Genomic DNA, 17,034 nt, shown 5'->3' with positions numbered 1-17,034 from the left:
TGTTGTTATTTTGTCCTCTATTCACTTCCAATCATCCTCTACTCTCCTTGTGCTGACACCTCATCACAGGCAGAGTAAAGCGCTTTACTACTCTCTGCCATTTATGTTTTTTTTCCCCCTCTCAAATCCTGACCTCACACAGTTTTCATCCCTTTGGCATTTTCTCCTCATTCATGTCTTTTCTATCCTTTTGAAGCTGAAATGCAATTATTATCCTTGCCTACTTATTGGTCATGAGAGAACACATTTATGCTAAATATGTCGTGTACACTCCTGCTAATAAGCCAAGGACTCCTAGAAATAAATTATGTTTCTCTTGCTCTGGCATTTTTTTCCTTTGGGTTGCTTGTGATTCATGAAAAATCATGGGGTAATAATGAGGCAGGGAATCATCTTTGAGCCAAAGCAAAATGCAAAAGTGGTTAAGCTTTCATTTCAACATTGCAAATGCCAGACTAACAATGGAGCTTTGGCAAAAATCACATCTTGATGTGTTAATAATGGAATTACTACAAGTTGGAAAAGAGAGGTGTTTCACTCACTTTCTGTCTGTATTTTGTTCACAAAAACAGTGAAGATCACTTGTAATTTGCTCATGATATTTCTTTATTTTTATTTTGCCTGCATGCATGATTGCATGATTCCATCTGCAACTGCTGGAAATCATGTCAAGCTGTATTTCCAGACAGGCCCCTTGATTATATCATATCACCTACTTGAATATGTTAGACTCCATAGTCCCTGTTAAAAGCAAGAACACCAAACATAAAACCCAGCTGTGGCTTAATGATGTCGCCTGTGCCCTCAGACAGGCCTGTAGAAAAGAAATAGCACAAATGGTAGAAAGATAAATTCCAGGTGTCTTTTAATATGCTATCAGAAAGCTATTAAGGTTCCACCTCCTTCCAGAGCTCTGAGATCTGCTTCTGGTTCTCCTGAGGTCCAGGTTAAAAGAAATTAGATTGCAGATTTTTTGGTTGCTGGCCCTAATTTGCAGAACTACCTTCACCTACACAGCAGGACCTTAATTATTATTACATATTTTACTTTTCTTTTATATCTTGTTGTTTAAAAGTTGCACACCACTTTGGTTTGCTGCTTTAAATGTGCTCATGAACTGACAATTTTGGAAAACTTTCAAAGCAAAACAGAAATAAAAAATACTTTAACTGAGAACTCTAAGTCTAACCATTTTCAGTGCTTTAAAATAAATAAGAATTTAACACTAATATATAATAAAACATGAAACTGACCCATTTCTTGTATTGTAACTGATAAGATTGTAGGTTACTAGTGCCAATTTCAATAATTAGGAAATTTATTTTACATTACAATTATTAGTATTTATAAAGTCTTATCTGATCTATCTGTCTTATCTGAGTCAGTTATCACTGATGACTGTAGATAAAATTTGAATATTTTCCCCCACTTTAAGTGAATTCTCATCATGTCAGCTTAAAATCGAAGCTTGGCAACAACATTTTTAATCTGTCACACAGAATTTAGCCTTTCCATCATAATAAATAGAGCATTGTTTACTTTGTAGGGCTACTGCATTTGTGAGGAAGATTAATATTATCCGGTTGCAACTTTAATTTGAAGTAAGTGTGGGAAGATCAGTCATTATTTGCCAATTATATTAAAAATAGATACAGAAATAAAATTATTATTCCAGTGCAAAAAACATCCAAATGGTCACTAAAATGATCTGTCCTAGGAATAACTTCCCAATAAAAACATTTCAGAACATAAAACAGCACACACCTCTGCAGTTAATCAGAAACAATCATTTAAAGTTTATGTTATGAGTTGTAGGGTACAGCAACGGGGGATGTATAATGGTTAAATCAAGAGTAAAACAGTACAGAAACCCATGAGACTGATGGTATAAGGCACAAGATCCATGTCTTGTCTTTTGAAAGATACTGAAGTAAAATTCAAATTAATATTCTGGCTGGACCATGGCATGGCCACGAGGCCCAATTTGTCCTACCCTTGTGCATGGACTGAACTGCTTGCTGTTACACTCCAGAGGGGGTTAAAGCCAACCTCCACAGCAGCTGCACCACCTGTGAGGAAGAAGCTGAAAGCAGATGAAGGGTGCAATAACGTCTCTTCTCTAGTGCCTTAAGAGCTAGGGATTCTGCCAGATGGAGGATGATGTTTGAAGTTTTCCTGTGGTGTTGGGGAGAGCTAGCCACTTTTTCATGGAGCCTTTCCTCTGCCCTTTAGTCCTGTCACATTTTACACTAAGTCAGATGAATGCATGCGCAGCTCAGCATCCACTGCAGCTCCCTGTTGGCAGTAGCAAAACCTCAATGTGGGTGTGTGAGATGAGCTCAGGGGGGGAGGATTTTTTCGGTCACGACTCAAACAGGAGCAGACTCTGCGCATGCAAACACACAGTAACACACACAGTCAGGCACATATTGAGGTAAAAATGTTGGTCTCCCTACCATAATTCCTTAAGCTGCCTAAGAAAAGTGCTTGCTTAGGTACACCACGTGACTTGTCCCTGAGGTGAGTGGAATACAAGTGTGTGAATGGTGAATATACAGAAAGCAGTTCTCAGCATGACAGCACACACAGTCAGCTGCTGCAGTCCCACCCACACGAGCTCACACCTACAGTGCATGCACATATGGAAACACACACACTTAACTGAAGGGAACAGAAAGTAGTATTTATTATTAAACTGCCAATTTATAAAAAAAAAATATCTTTGACTTGTCTCTTTTTATTTCCTAACCTCGTCAGTGTTGATGTAATTATTTCCTTAGAGGATAGTTTAGATTAATGTGGTATCAGCTCCTGGCTGACCCATTCCATAGTTCAAAAATTAACAACTGATTTATGAAGGCCTCAAGTCTACATACAGAATAAGTAACTGTATCTTCTTATAATTCATACCATTAATCCACGACCTTTTATATGAAATTATTAAACGAAATTTACAAACAAAACAAGAAACAGTTGACACTGCTTTAATAACCAAATAAAGAATAATGAGTAAACATGGCTAGAATGTCATTTCTCTGAGTAATAATATGTATCCTTGTCTTGTTACACACGTGCTTCTGTGTGTTTTAGTGTGAGTATAGTAAATGTGACTGTATGTGCTGTTTATTTATACAGACCATGAACAGTGATCTCCTGCTTGGCCTTTGCAGTTTGTAGTGTTTCCATATTGACAGTTTGACACTTAACACCCACTACAGAGCAGTATGTAATGGGTGAGCCATGTGATATGAGTACTGTGTGTAGCATGTGAGGGATGGAGTTCCAGCAGGAGACAAGAAAATGATGGAGCATTATTCTGTGCTGGTATCGTATGCTATTGCCTAGATCTAGAAAGGCAGGGCATTGTTATTATTATTGTAATGGTTACTGGAGGGCTTGGACAGTCCAGCATATATTTCAACAACATTTTAAAAAGAAAAAATGGTAGATGTATAGCAAGATGTAAACTTATGATGTGGTTTTCTGCAGCTTTGAATGTACAAAAATTGCCAGAAAACAATTTATTTTTCTGTTCAAGGACTGCCATATTTTTAAATTAGAGTTTCATTAGTATAAAAGTATGTGTGTGTGTTAATCGAACTATGTTTCCCGCCAAATGCACCAATGCACTTTACACCATATGGTTACCTTTTGAAAACTTCAGCTGGCTCTGCAGTTGGCCAAGACAGTGAATCAATTCTCACCGCATTCTGCTGATCCCACTCTCTTTATTCATCTTCACATTAAAAAGTCTCCAGCTTTGACGAGATTTTAAAGGGAAACAGGTTTCAACCACAGACACTATAAACTGGTGGATGGATGCAGGGAGCAGATTCTGTTTACAAGTTAACAGCATGTGAAGGATCTGCAGTTTCCCTTTTGTTGTTGTGAGGATTTTAACCTCATCTCTGTCAACAGGATGTAGAGCCAGCTGCAGAAAATGATGACAGAACACTGCAGAACCAAGGTCAGAGCTGTCTTATTATCTAAACCACTTCATCTTTCACAAAACACTTTATCTGATTAATATTACAGTGTACTGGCTTCTGTAGAACCTCACCTTTCACACACAAGAGCAGCTTATAATTTCATTCTGTCAGCAGGAATTTGATGTCATAACAACACAAGTAAATCTGCAGTGATTTTATGATCATTTTGGATTTACCGACCTTTGTATAAATATGATGAAGAACCTTTTGGCTAAGCCAAAACAAAGCTTTCTGATAGTGTTAGTTCTTTACTGTAATTCAGTCAGTACAAATCTCCCCCACACCCTGTACATGCAGACAAGGGAATATCTCCCATGTCTACCTTCTATCATTCTAAATACGTTGTAGATATAATGTCTCAATGCAAAATGATGTTTTATAGTAACGTTTCTTCAAGGCACTGGTGTTATGAATGGGATTCGATCTTGACCCTTCTTCTTGTCAGTCACATGTAGAACACCATCCTACAGCCCCTTAGACCTCCAAATGTGGACTTTCTTCCCATTAAATGTGATGCAACACTCAAAGTGCGACTACTTCACAAAGTGCTGTGAAAATCACATCTTTGGGACGAAATCAATAGACTGAATTCAAGTTACTATTTCATTTCAAACCATGAGACTGAGAGGTTATATCAGAAATTTGAAACCCTCATTGGGGATCCTTTGCCCAGCATTGTGAATGTGCTATAGGTCCCCTCTTGCCATTACAGGGCCTTTTTATTTTTGGGATAGAGGATGCATGCAGTAAAGTAATTGTGTCTTTGCTGTTTGTGACAAATATTGATTGCTGCTGGCTTTATATTGTAACCAAAGAAATAACATCAATGCATGCTAGGTAGTTTAAATATCTTGTAGGTTATAACACTTCTTCTTGGCCAACTAATGTGTGGGCAACACCAAGAGTGGGTGGGGAGCTGAACTTTCAGAGGTTCAGACTGGCTTTCAGCCTATCAGTGATCCTCTAATAGATTTCAGCCTCTCATTATATGGATTGAACTTAGACGATGAAGGTCACCAGAGGAGAAAAGGCCAGAGCCATGTTTGATAGAACATCCTATAATTCACCATAAGTATCTAATGGTTACAGTTAGAATACAGAGGTTGTCAAACTTTACTTTAACTGAACTCAAACTCCCCCTACTTCTTCGCATTTAATTTGTCTCTGTTGTTCAAGTCAGCTTTCTCCGTCATTACCTCCACTCTCATAACTTTTCTCTCCATTTTTCCCCATAGGTCCTCTACTCTCTACTCAGATATCCCAGTATCCCTGCTGACTCCAAATACTAACAGTAAGTCGTTTAACAAGGCGTCACATCAATCTGAGTGTAATAAAAGACTAACAAAGGCCGCTGAGGCTGCTCTTCTCCCAGCTCTCAAAAACAATAAGGGTAGACCGAGTCAACGTGAGTCAGATGTAAATTCTACAAGTGTGGATTTGCAGAACTTCAAAATTAATGTGCACAGCTCTCAGACGTGTGTTTAATAACACGAGAGGTTTGAAAGATGCCTCTTGATGGAATACAGGGATGGCCCAAGGGAAACAGCTTACTGCACCGTACCAGTCCTAAAATGATCAAATTATCTGTACTCTCATTACAATTAGAGTACAAATTGGGGGACACAACCTGCTGCTAGACTCAAGCAACTCTGGGATTTATATAAGATTCAGAACATGAACAGATGCTTACCAAAGGCACATAAATATTTAATACCTGTTGTATATGTGGAATTTCATGTTAACAAACATTAATATTCTGATCATCATCACTGCTTAGAAAATGAGTGAATGGCATTCTCACGGTATTCACCATCTCATCTGACAATGAAAACAATGGGAAGTAGGTTGTGAGCAAGTCTCATGCATTTCAATCCACAAACGAAACAGAGCAGGGATAAGAAATGTGTACTAAATAATAAACACACATTTGAGGGTTGTGAGACTACATATTGTGCCTATTATATTTTCCATAATTAACATAGCGCTGCAGTGGGAATAATGTAACCTACAGAACTCTTGTTTCATTTTGATGAGTGTTACATTTCCCTTGTCATCCCTATATAGGGAGGTTTAAATTGAAATAGTTTTTTAGACCGCAAAGACCTTAACTAAGGTAGATATATTTGAAAATGAAATAACTAAATGGTTCTCTCTGTTATTTCTCAGTGAAATTCTGATTTCTATGGTGCTGAGTGGAGAATGAGGTGCGGTCAGAGTATTTTTAGTAGGTGGCAACTGCATAAAAAATGGCCGCGAACAACTCAGCACGACTCATTTCGTCTCTACAATACAAACAAAACATTTTAATTAGTGTGTTTCCATAGCAACAAGTACAGTGACGGTACACCATTCATGTGTTTTTCTGTTTGATTTGAGATAAACATACTATTTATATTCCAAATCTAACATTATTATTGGCAAGCTAAGTCACAGTAACTCTCTCTCTCTCTCTCTGTTTTTTAAATGTTTGTAAATGTCAGGGAACAACTGGAGTGATTGTTATTAGTCATCTGTTTAAAAGACGATGCAGTCCCTTTTGATCTGTGCTCAGTTTCATCTCATCAGGAGGCCAAGAATAATGAGGTCAAATACTGTGTCACTTGCATCAAAACAGTGATGGTCTGAAAATGTTTCTTTCAGATTATTAATAGTCGCAATAACAGTATTGGTCCTTTTCTGTGACACCAGTGATATTTAAATGGTGTTTAGTCAGATTAAATAGTCAGACCAACAAACCTGGGAACAAATCATCAATGCTATTTAAAATCTAACATATGTGGTGTGGCTACATTGTGTGACAGTGAGTATGTTCTGTATGTGTCTCCGTTTCCTGCTATATGAAGTGGCTTGTTTTAAAGATAACAGTCAGTGTCTCATTACAAGCTTGTTCAACAATGATATTAAACAAATGGTACTTCAATTAGACAAAAGTAGGAACTGCCTTTTTTTTATTGGACCAGCATTGGTAAAAGTTGTACTAAATGTCATTGTTTTGTTATAACTTGAAGGCATAATAGAGCTCTTTACTTTGTTTGGGATTTTATCACAGTCATAAATGGAGTTAACTATTTGATCTTCAGTAGCAGAAGAAAGATGAAAGCAGCCAACAACTCATACACAGGATCCATTTTATGCACAATATTCAATAAACGCATGAAGATGTATTTATACAACCTGACAGCTGTCGACCTAGCTTGTGGCGAACCCACAGCATGCTGAGTGCGTGGATCCGAGTTTGTAAATTAGCTGCTTTTGTAACAATACGCACACAAGAGAAACATGTAATATCTCATAATGGGAATGTAATACAAACAGCCCAGCAAAACACAATAACAAAAACAATTCAAACACAGGCTAAGCACGGCTTGTAGGGGGTGTTGGGTGTTATTTTGGGATTGTGGTGGCATTGTGGAGGTGGGGCTGTCTGGAGTGCCTGCATCCACCCCAACTAATTGAGCCTGCCTCATGGTCTTGGCTGGCTGAGATGATGATGATGATGAAGAAGACTGTTATTATTGTTTTCTACTACTATTATTGTTGTTATTACTATCATTACTACTCTGTTGGCATCACCATATCTTAATAATTAACAATATTTAAATCTATATAATTATTTAGTTATCCACTTTTTGTACTTGATTTTTCTTTAGTTTTCTTTCTTCTTATTTTTGCCATCCTAAGGACTGGATGTGTGTATGTTGCTTGAATGCATCATTTTCTTACACTTCCTTTCAATCATTTACTTACCAGCTCGTCTTTCTGTTCTGTTTTGGTTTCCCTTCTCTCTCCTGTATGTTATTGTAACATATTACATCTCCTCACCCTGTGTTCAGTCTTATTGCTTTGTAAATGCACACCTTGTCACAATGAAAAAAACAATAAATAAAAATAGAATCAGCTGTTATCAAGAATGACTTATTGACATGTTACGACCCACATCATCATTAAGTGAACTTGTACTAGAAATCCCAGGTGAAATAAAATAATTCGTATGCAGATTTCAATTTAGTAAGGTAAGTAATATTAGGAGTTAATTTCAGTGAACCTTGCTTTATCTCTAGCAAGATAAAGCTGCTTTCAGACACTGAGTGGATGCTACTGCACTAAATCCAGTGCTCTATATTTTGAAAACACTGCAGGGTGCAATGTCAGCGTTGCTACTCCCAGCTACCTCTCAGCCTACCTATTGTAGTCATATCATAGAGTTTAATAGTTTAGTTGTATTTTAGAATGCAGCAAATTGCTACCAATATGTCTGCCTACTAAATTATATAGAATATTATTTGCTATAGCCCATTCTAGTTGACAATCTTGCAGATCACCTGTTAGTAACAGAGGAAAAACAACCTTTCATATTCCAATTCAATAAGTAAAATAGGAAGCCCCTATGAATCTAAATTGCGTGTCACTAAGACAAATAAATAAATAAATGGGATAGTGTTTGGCGCACCACAATGATGTATACAGCTGACCCTAATCTGGGACACAGCTATTGACACTTCCAATATCAATTAATAATATACGTTTATATACATATTTGTTTGTATGTGTTTTATATATGTGTGTATATATATATATTTATATATATATACATAACACAAATAAATAAATAAATGTCTGCATTTAAAAAGCTGATTGAAATGTTAAAAAACTGTAACTGTGTATTTTTACAAATGGAAAAACGATCACATAAAGCTTTAATAAAAACACTAAAAACACACTTTCACTGTATGGAAAACAGTTTGGGAGCCAGAGCAAAAGAGCCAAATCTTTTAGTCACACCTTCCATCTCTACTAACTTTCATTACCCACATTACTATAGAGGAGAGGTGGTCTCTTGCTGTTCTGCCCTTTGCATTCCTGGTACCAACATTAACAATTCTCAAACATAACATCCAAACAACACAGCCTAAATGCAAACACAACACATACAATAAAACACAAAACTCGAATTTTTGAGGTAGAAATCAAAAGAGTTTCCCATGATTCCTTGCAATCTTTGCACCACCGCGAATGCTATAGTATATTCATGACATTATTCTAACCCCAAGGAATTGAAAAATGGAAAGAAACCATTTTCCTTTGCTTTTTTTCTTAGTGCGGACATTAAAAGATGAAGGATATTCTTGAAAGAAAAAAATTTCATTTAGAGCTATGCCTTCTGGGCCCATGAATGAAGGGGAGGTCCATTAGTGTTCTTTTTGGTTAAACTGAATGGTATTCTTCAGACCCTTGAACACATAGCTCGTTCATATATTATGGATGTAGATATATGTGACCTTTTATTTCCTTTTTCTGTTTTTTTTTTTTTCTCAAATACATAAGAAAGGAAAATCCCTAATTATATACAATTATTTTGTTTATGTTTGTTTTTTCAATTCAAAGTTTCAAACAGCAAAATTTGTATATCATATTATTTTAATCCATGTGAACAGTGAGTCAGCCATCTGCTCAAACTAATCAGGAAGGGGGAAATCCATTTAATAATTAACAAGATTCATCTATATCACCAAGTGTTTCAGTCAACGGACCATTTTTTCTCTGCTCCTTCCTGATAAATATTTAATTAATTTTTTTTTTAATTTTTGGTGCATAATGTTTAAGCTCATATTATAAAAATGATTAAATGAGATACAGAGTCAGAGACAGATTTGATGTCACATGAGGAGTCTTCAGTTCTTGTGTTAAAATTCTTCTTTCATTCTGTAATTGATGCTGAAAAGCTAAGTGTAAAATGCTCCATTTTCATGAATCACATAAATCCCTCCTTTCAACCACAAATTTTCAAAATCATTGAAAAGGATTACCTGTTGCCATAGCAACAGTGGTCCATTCTGCTCAAGGTTGTGATTCTGACTGGTCTCGTTTACAGTAAGCCTCTAAGGTGTCTCTTTGCTTCAAGAATAGAAACCAGCTCATCTGAACACTGCAGAGAAGTTTAATGCAATAAAAATACAACCAGTAACACTGACAACGTGATCATTGTAACTCTATTTATCTTGCTGTACAAGTACAGCAGCAATTCTCAAATGCTGGCAATGTTTAAAAGCATTAAAGATGCTTGCAAATTACTTCATAGCATCGTGTACAATATACAGCTATAGGAAACTTAATGAAACATGACCAGACTACAACTGAATCAGCTCTAGTTTTTTCTGGGTTACTGAGCTGAAAAGTTGTCTAATAGCCCAGAGATGCTCAAGTCTACTTTATTTGGTGTTCTGCAATTAAAAAAAATCAATTCAGCACAAATGTCTCCCCTGTAGGGTAGGGCAGCATTGCTTTAATTTATTGCTGTTCAACACGTTATTCGGTCGGTTCCCTTTTATCTAACTCAAGAAGTCTGTTTTTATGTTGCCATGCTTCAGTCAGACTGAAGGCTAAAGTGTCAAAAGGTTTGATTAAAAGTACCTTGACATATCTAGAATGTCTAGTGGTTATTATTCTTTTATGTAATGTAGAATTCAAACTACAAAAGTGTTTTGGGGGAGTCTAATTTTAAGATGTATCACGACTTAACCCTCTGGTGCATGAATAATTACAAAACAGTACCACATGTTTTTACATAAAATATTTAACTTCTACAGACATGCACATTGATGTTTTTCTGTTGTTTAATCTCATTTTAACTTTTACTCAGTGTATTGATTTTTCTATTTGATCTGTGAAAATAGTTTTAAAATAATTTCTTGTCATATTAGTATAATATAAATCTTCTATAAGAGCACCTGGATCCTTTTCTTGTCCTGTTTATCACTGAGGCAAACTTGGTAATTACAATGCATCTATATATACTATATCAAATGTAGTTATTCTTTATACATGGCAGAGTATTGGTGACTCACTAATGTCCAATGAAGTTGCTAATGTATGATCCACACCCATGCATACATTTAAAAACAGCCTTTAAATTTATGTCCAATGTAGTGGACACTATGCATCAAAGGGTTAAAATGTCACATGCATATATATCAGTGCACGTCAGCACCTAAAAAAAACAGAGTTAATGCCAAAAAAAAAACAAAAAAAAAACTTCTAAATAGAGCTGGAACTATCAGACACGTCTTATCAAAAGACAATTTTAGCATAATAATAATTATGTAATAAGAAAAGCAAATAAAAAGCAACAGAGCAGATAAGACATGTAGCTTAAGTTTTTCAGCCTTATCATTTACAACATTTATGAAGAATTTATCACTTGTATAAAAGAGCTGAACAATAATTAATAAATAATTATTAAATAATTAATAAAATAAAACCATGTGGCTGAGTAAGCTGAGTAAACACATAACTGACAAATTAATCTAATGTAAGAAACGTCAGGAATGTTATGAAAAAATAAATAAATAAATAAAAGCTGAAAGTAGAGTATTTCCAAGAGCTCTCTCTCAGTGTCTCAGGTGGCTGCTTTCGGGGGAGCTCATCTGCTTTTCAGGGAAACCAAGCTGTAATTGATCGAATGCCATCATCAGATAATCTAATATTCTAGGATGATTGTCCCCTCATTATATATTATTAATATGCACAAAATGGATTTGAAAATGTATATTTCTATACCTTGTACTTTGTACATAAGCCCCACGTAAGCATATGCAGAGACAACTTACACCACGAAACGATGGGAATGAGTGTACACATGGCTATTTTTTTCCTGCTGATCTTTATTTTGAAAAAGTTTAAACCACCCCTCTCGATCGGATTGAAAAATCTTTTCAGTCGAGGCTGATCCGATCAACTGACATGTTTACATGACACATTTTTATTCTGATTGGACAATTGATCGTATTAAAAGTGCTTCATGTCAATATAGCTACAGTCTAGTTTGTTTGTTGTTTGGCCTTTTGCCGTTTTTCACTTATCCATTTATTCAGACTACTTTGCTGTTAGAACCTAGCCAGCATGTCTAAATGGGGCCCATACGGACATGCTAGCTAGGAAGGCTTTTGTGTAAATTAGACATAGTGAAAAAATAGCTCGTAAAGCAATTTTCCTCCATTAGTAAAGTAGCCTGTTGAAACGAAAATTTATGGTGATGGCATGGGCAGTGAACATTGTGCTAATTTAATTGTTTTTGATAAAATGTCCCCAACAGAAGAGATGGTAAAAAAAAAAAGCCAAAGGCAAAAATATAGAGGGAGAAAATAAAGAGAACAGTCCAAATTTACTAATTCATTAGCATACCTTCCTCCCTGACACATTCAAATTAGCGTAATGACTGACTGCTTTCTCTTCATTCTTGACATTTAGTTAATGGGTTATCTTTGATATTCAGTCCCTACAGACCTTTGGATAAAAGCTTCTCTCAAAGCCATTATTAGTCAGCGGGTATTGGCACAAATCTGCATTCACAAATAGCCTAGTCTCATGGGAGCAACAGACCCTCTGTTTATGGCAATCTCTCCCTGAGACAATATGGGATACATCTGCCAACATATAATGCTAAATGCTGCACATTAAAATCTACCCAAAATTCTGTAATTTATAAATTATTTAAGAAAAGTTTTTAAAGGATAGTGAGTCTTCATTTGCTGACTCCTATATTAACTGCTATAATCTGTCCATTGGCTGAGCATTTTGCATGGCATTGCCCTCATATTCCGTCTACATATCACCTTTGCTGCAGTTAATAAGAATCTCTATGAAGTTTTAACATTAGGATGATCCACCAAGACAGGCCTCGTTGGTTCTTTGTGATCAGCATAAAAGATATTTGCAATATTTACTGCCTAACAAAGATGCTTTCATATATTATTTGCATCAGTACATCCTCCTGGACCCTGCAATTCCCAACACAACTGGGACTGATTTTAAGGAAAGCAAAAACCAGAGTGTTTTTTAACACTTTTTCCAGAGCAAGGTGTATGTGCAGTTAGACTAATCTGTAGCTCTGAGACAACACAACAGACAAGAAAACAGTTCTTAAGAGGAAACTTGTTCCTAAAGTCCTGCTTATGCACTTTTTTACAAAGATAGTGGCATTCACCAATGTTTTCTTGTCCAGCATTTTCTTATGTAATAACAATCCTAGAAACACTCAGGAGTATGTTTGAACACAATAAGCTTTTGTGTTGCCTTCTGTTTTGCTGCTCATTAACAAACAATAATAAGCTTAGAGTACATGCACACATATGTGCACATTAAAGCACTGTCCCCAGATCTATTCCCACACTTCAACCATAAGCAATGTCACTCCATAAATGTCTAATTCATTTGACAGTAACACATGGCTCACTGTGATGTATTTTTTAATAATTAATATTTCTTCAACAGTGTTTTTTTTTTATTATTATGATTTTTTTTTTATTAGGAGATCAAGGATATGACCTGGCCTACTGGTTAGTAACACCACTTACATTTTTTTTAATAATTTCAAACTAAACTACTTCTTCCTATTCTGGGGGTTCCAAGGTTACTATTTTTTTTACCTTGGAAGTTCAGATTTCTCTCATCTGCAGGGCTCTAAATGCCACTAGTCTAGTATTACAACAGCTAAGTGGTAGAAGACATCAGGAGGTCGATTCCAAGAGCACCCTGTAAAGTCAGCATGACATTGCCTGTGGCTGTAATAAGGTCAGTTCTGAGCCTCTTCAAAAATGTGACCTGCAGCTGGGAATCAAATAATTCCTAATCACTGCCACAAAGCTACATCACAGCCAACAAAAAACACAAAAATACTTTCCTGCTCATCCTGTATGTGGGCGTCTTGTAAAAACACATATTTAGACTGCAAAGGAAATTATGTGTTTGACATGTAACCTTCACCTTTTTGCTCCGGGTTGAGTCAGAAGAAACATTCTATCTCACCAAAACATTCAGTAGGGAAACACTTTTTCTGTACAAGACAGAGAAAGAAGCAGATAATCCAGGTGCTTGTTAATGTGTGTGTATGTCATGTTGACAGAGATAGAGTAAGCACAGCTTCACCTCCCCGAATGTTTCTACTTTATATTTCTGTCTCCACATGCAAGCATCCAAACGTACATACAAACCTTTTTTGTGTTCAAGTTAAGTGCTATAAAGGTATTCATAAAATGGTACACTGTCTGTTGTACAACTAAACAACCAAACAGATTGTGACACCATTTTATTGAGTCAGTGTTGGTCTTTTGGTCAATCAGGTTGAAATCTCTCAACAGCAACTGGAGAATTTTTTACCTCTCCTCTAGTGTAAACAGCAAGTAAGTTCTGCAAACCACATATAATCACAACTATTACACTTGTAGCATGACACACTGCATATTCTCCTATTCCTTTTGTCAGATAGTTAAACACTGCAGAAATTGTGATGAAAAAGCAGTCTACAAAGATTGCATCAAATCAGCATGCTGAAAGCATTTCCAGACTGTTGATGTGCTCTCAGATATCCTGAGTTATAACAACAAACTGTCACAAAATCACCATTCAGTTAAGTTAAAGAAAAAATCTGTGCACTGATTTTTTCTATACTTACATGCATGATGATCTCCCACAGAGAAAGTAGGAAGCAGCAGATGTCTTTAATGTTTATCTCACAATCCACTGCCTCGCAGCAACAGATATGTTGTAGTCAATAACTCGGTTCTCCTCCCATGTATATAGGGACAAGAACGGTGGTCCGATTAACTGTTTTGATTGTTTTGAGTCCCTTTAAAGTGATCAAATCGCTTTTTATGTAGGTTTAAACATCAGAATAACTTTAATTGGTCTGTGTTTGTGAAAAGACTATGGTATGTTTGTATGAGCTAGGAACTTGACAAAGTGCTACTATCTGACAAACTGTCTCTTGAGGCCAGATTCTTATAGTTAGAAATTTCTAGATAATTCACATTTGTGTCTTGCAGAAACATACAATTCTCACATTTTTACTAAGGCAACTGGGATAACTTGCACATGAACTGGTGGAGACACTTCTCAAAAGAGAATTAATTGTAATAACTTTGATGATCCTCTGTTTTTATAACACAAACATCTTGAAAAATTTAAATTCTCTCTAAAGCCAACCAGCTACAATTCAGTTATTAGCTGCAAGCTGTGAGGGGGTTGTTCACCATCAACCTGCGGACAAATCAACAAAGACCTCCACCATGAGTCTTTCAAAAAGTCAACTGTCCAAAGTCGTCTGTTCAAGTGAGCACTTATAGAATATAGCTGCTGAATACAGTCACTTGCTCTCTGACATACACTGCAAAGCACATATTTAGAGGGTAAATTTAAAAAAGGTAAAGAAACGGCGAGCAAAATAAGGATACAACAGAGACAGAGGATACAGCGAGCAAAGGAAAGAAAGCAGATTTGCCCTTTGGGCTGAAACTGCTGAATCACCACGTCTTTTCTCATAACTTCATCGCATCATGAACCCGGAGCACTTTCTCTGGAGGCACACACAGTATGCCTGTCACGATAAAAGAGGATGGAGACAGAAGAAAAATCCACTAACAAGAAAGAGCTTCACACAGACATGCAGACAAAGTCATAAGAGAAATTCCCAGATCTTCTCCCTCTCTTTGTCAACTCTCTGTCCCAACACTACCTTGAAAGGCCCTAAAGTACACTATCCTGCCTTACTCGTCTCAGTGTGTGCAGGCCAGTTATATAAGGCCTCCATGGGGCTACTCTACACAGAACGGCCTGTTAACATACACTTTTTCATCTTACAGATTTATTGCTGGACTCCCGTTGTGGCCTTTTTATGTGACACAGTCAGAGAAACACATTGTAGAGCTTCAGTCGATACCAGAGGATGAGTCGTCAGATGCAGAGTGAGTCGTGATGCCTGTGGCTGCCTATGCAACAGCCTGCCAGAATTACAGAGAGGATGTTGTGGTGTTTCTATCTGTTTGTCTAATTTTCTTTAATTTGCGGTTCATGTCAAATGCATATTTAATGCTAATGGTCTTCTTCAAGATGTAAAATTAGTTTTTTTCTATTTCATTTAAGAGCTCTAACAAGGTATAATTCAGAAAAGTGAAGACAAATAACAAAAAATTAAAGGAATACAAGTGAAATAAAGGAAAAAATAAAAACCTCATTGCTTCTCATCACCATCACTTACTACAGAAGTAACAATGATTTTTTTTTACATGGGTTTTTCTCAGTTAATTGTACTAACAGCATGCCAGTTGTTATAAATTTTTTATCAGTTAGTTCATTAAACATTGTTTGTAAGGTATAAGCATGAAAATACGCTTTGTTAATGCTTGATTTTTAGGAGACATATCAACTGGTGTTCCATGACCCTAAAATCAATGTCCTGAGGGAGAAAGCTAAACCTTTACCCAAGCTGGTAAAGTTTTATTTGTATTTGATGTGATCATTTCACAAAATCTCCCAATTTTCAGCTTGACTGGAGGATTGTCGGAGTCATAAGTCATCATCTTACCAAAGACCCAGCTTCTGTACTTTGACCCACAAGCAATAGAAATATTTTAATTGATTTTTCCATACAACTTACGATCTGTTTAGACATGTTGCTACTTAATTATCACCCTTTCCAACATGGTTGACAAGGCTGTCCCCATAACTGCTCAGTGCAGCACATTAAGTCCTGTATCACTGTGGTTACAATGGATGCAGCATTGTTGTGTTTATTTCTGTTTATTTAGTGAAGCAGCAGCTGAGAATTTTTAGAACCTGCTAAATCAGTATTTACTAATTCATGATTACAAGGCTGTTTTTACTCAAATATTTAAAGTAAATTTAAAAAGTGAGAGCTGAGAGAATCTCCATTATCCTACAAGTATGAACTCAGATTAGACAATTTAATCAATAAAGTCCAAAACTTCTATTTGAAGGAAGGCATTTTTGTGATATTTAAATGTCACTCTGTGTATCTGTATGTACATGTAGCTTCTGTATGTATTACACAACATCCATTTTAAAGATAGACTGCCAAATGAACAGTGCTATGCTCATATGTCAGCCTGAAATCAACACACAAGGTGTGGCCTCTCATGTTTGATTCATTGACACTTTTAAAGAATTACTAATGTAGTATTTTCAGTGTGATTCTCTGTTTACCAAGTTACATTATTGAAAGCTTCAAGGCCGCTCCTTCCAGAGTGGAAAA

The 17,034-nt window shown here is 36.2% G+C and overlaps 1 protein-coding gene and 1 long non-coding RNA gene across 2 annotated transcripts in view; one reads left to right on the top strand and one right to left on the bottom strand.

Annotated features, from left to right (window-relative positions):
* The window catches only part of syn2b (synapsin IIb), an 81,751-nt gene that overhangs the window by 61,363 nt on the left and 3,354 nt on the right, over nucleotides 1-17,034 (bottom strand). The gene's annotated exons all lie outside the window — the stretch shown is intronic.
* LOC121636777 lies at nucleotides 3,910-15,911 on the top strand. Its single transcript, XR_006009770.1, has 3 exons — nucleotides 3,910-3,967; nucleotides 5,225-5,280; nucleotides 15,626-15,911. It is a non-coding gene; the product is annotated as an uncharacterized LOC121636777 (long non-coding RNA).

Source organism: Melanotaenia boesemani, chromosome 3 (assembly GCF_017639745.1).
Source record: "Melanotaenia boesemani isolate fMelBoe1 chromosome 3, fMelBoe1.pri, whole genome shotgun sequence".
NCBI classification, from domain to species: Eukaryota; Metazoa; Chordata; class Actinopteri; order Atheriniformes; family Melanotaeniidae; genus Melanotaenia; species Melanotaenia boesemani.
Note: the sequence above shows the minus strand (reverse complement) of the source record. Positions and strands in the feature narration are given on the sequence as shown.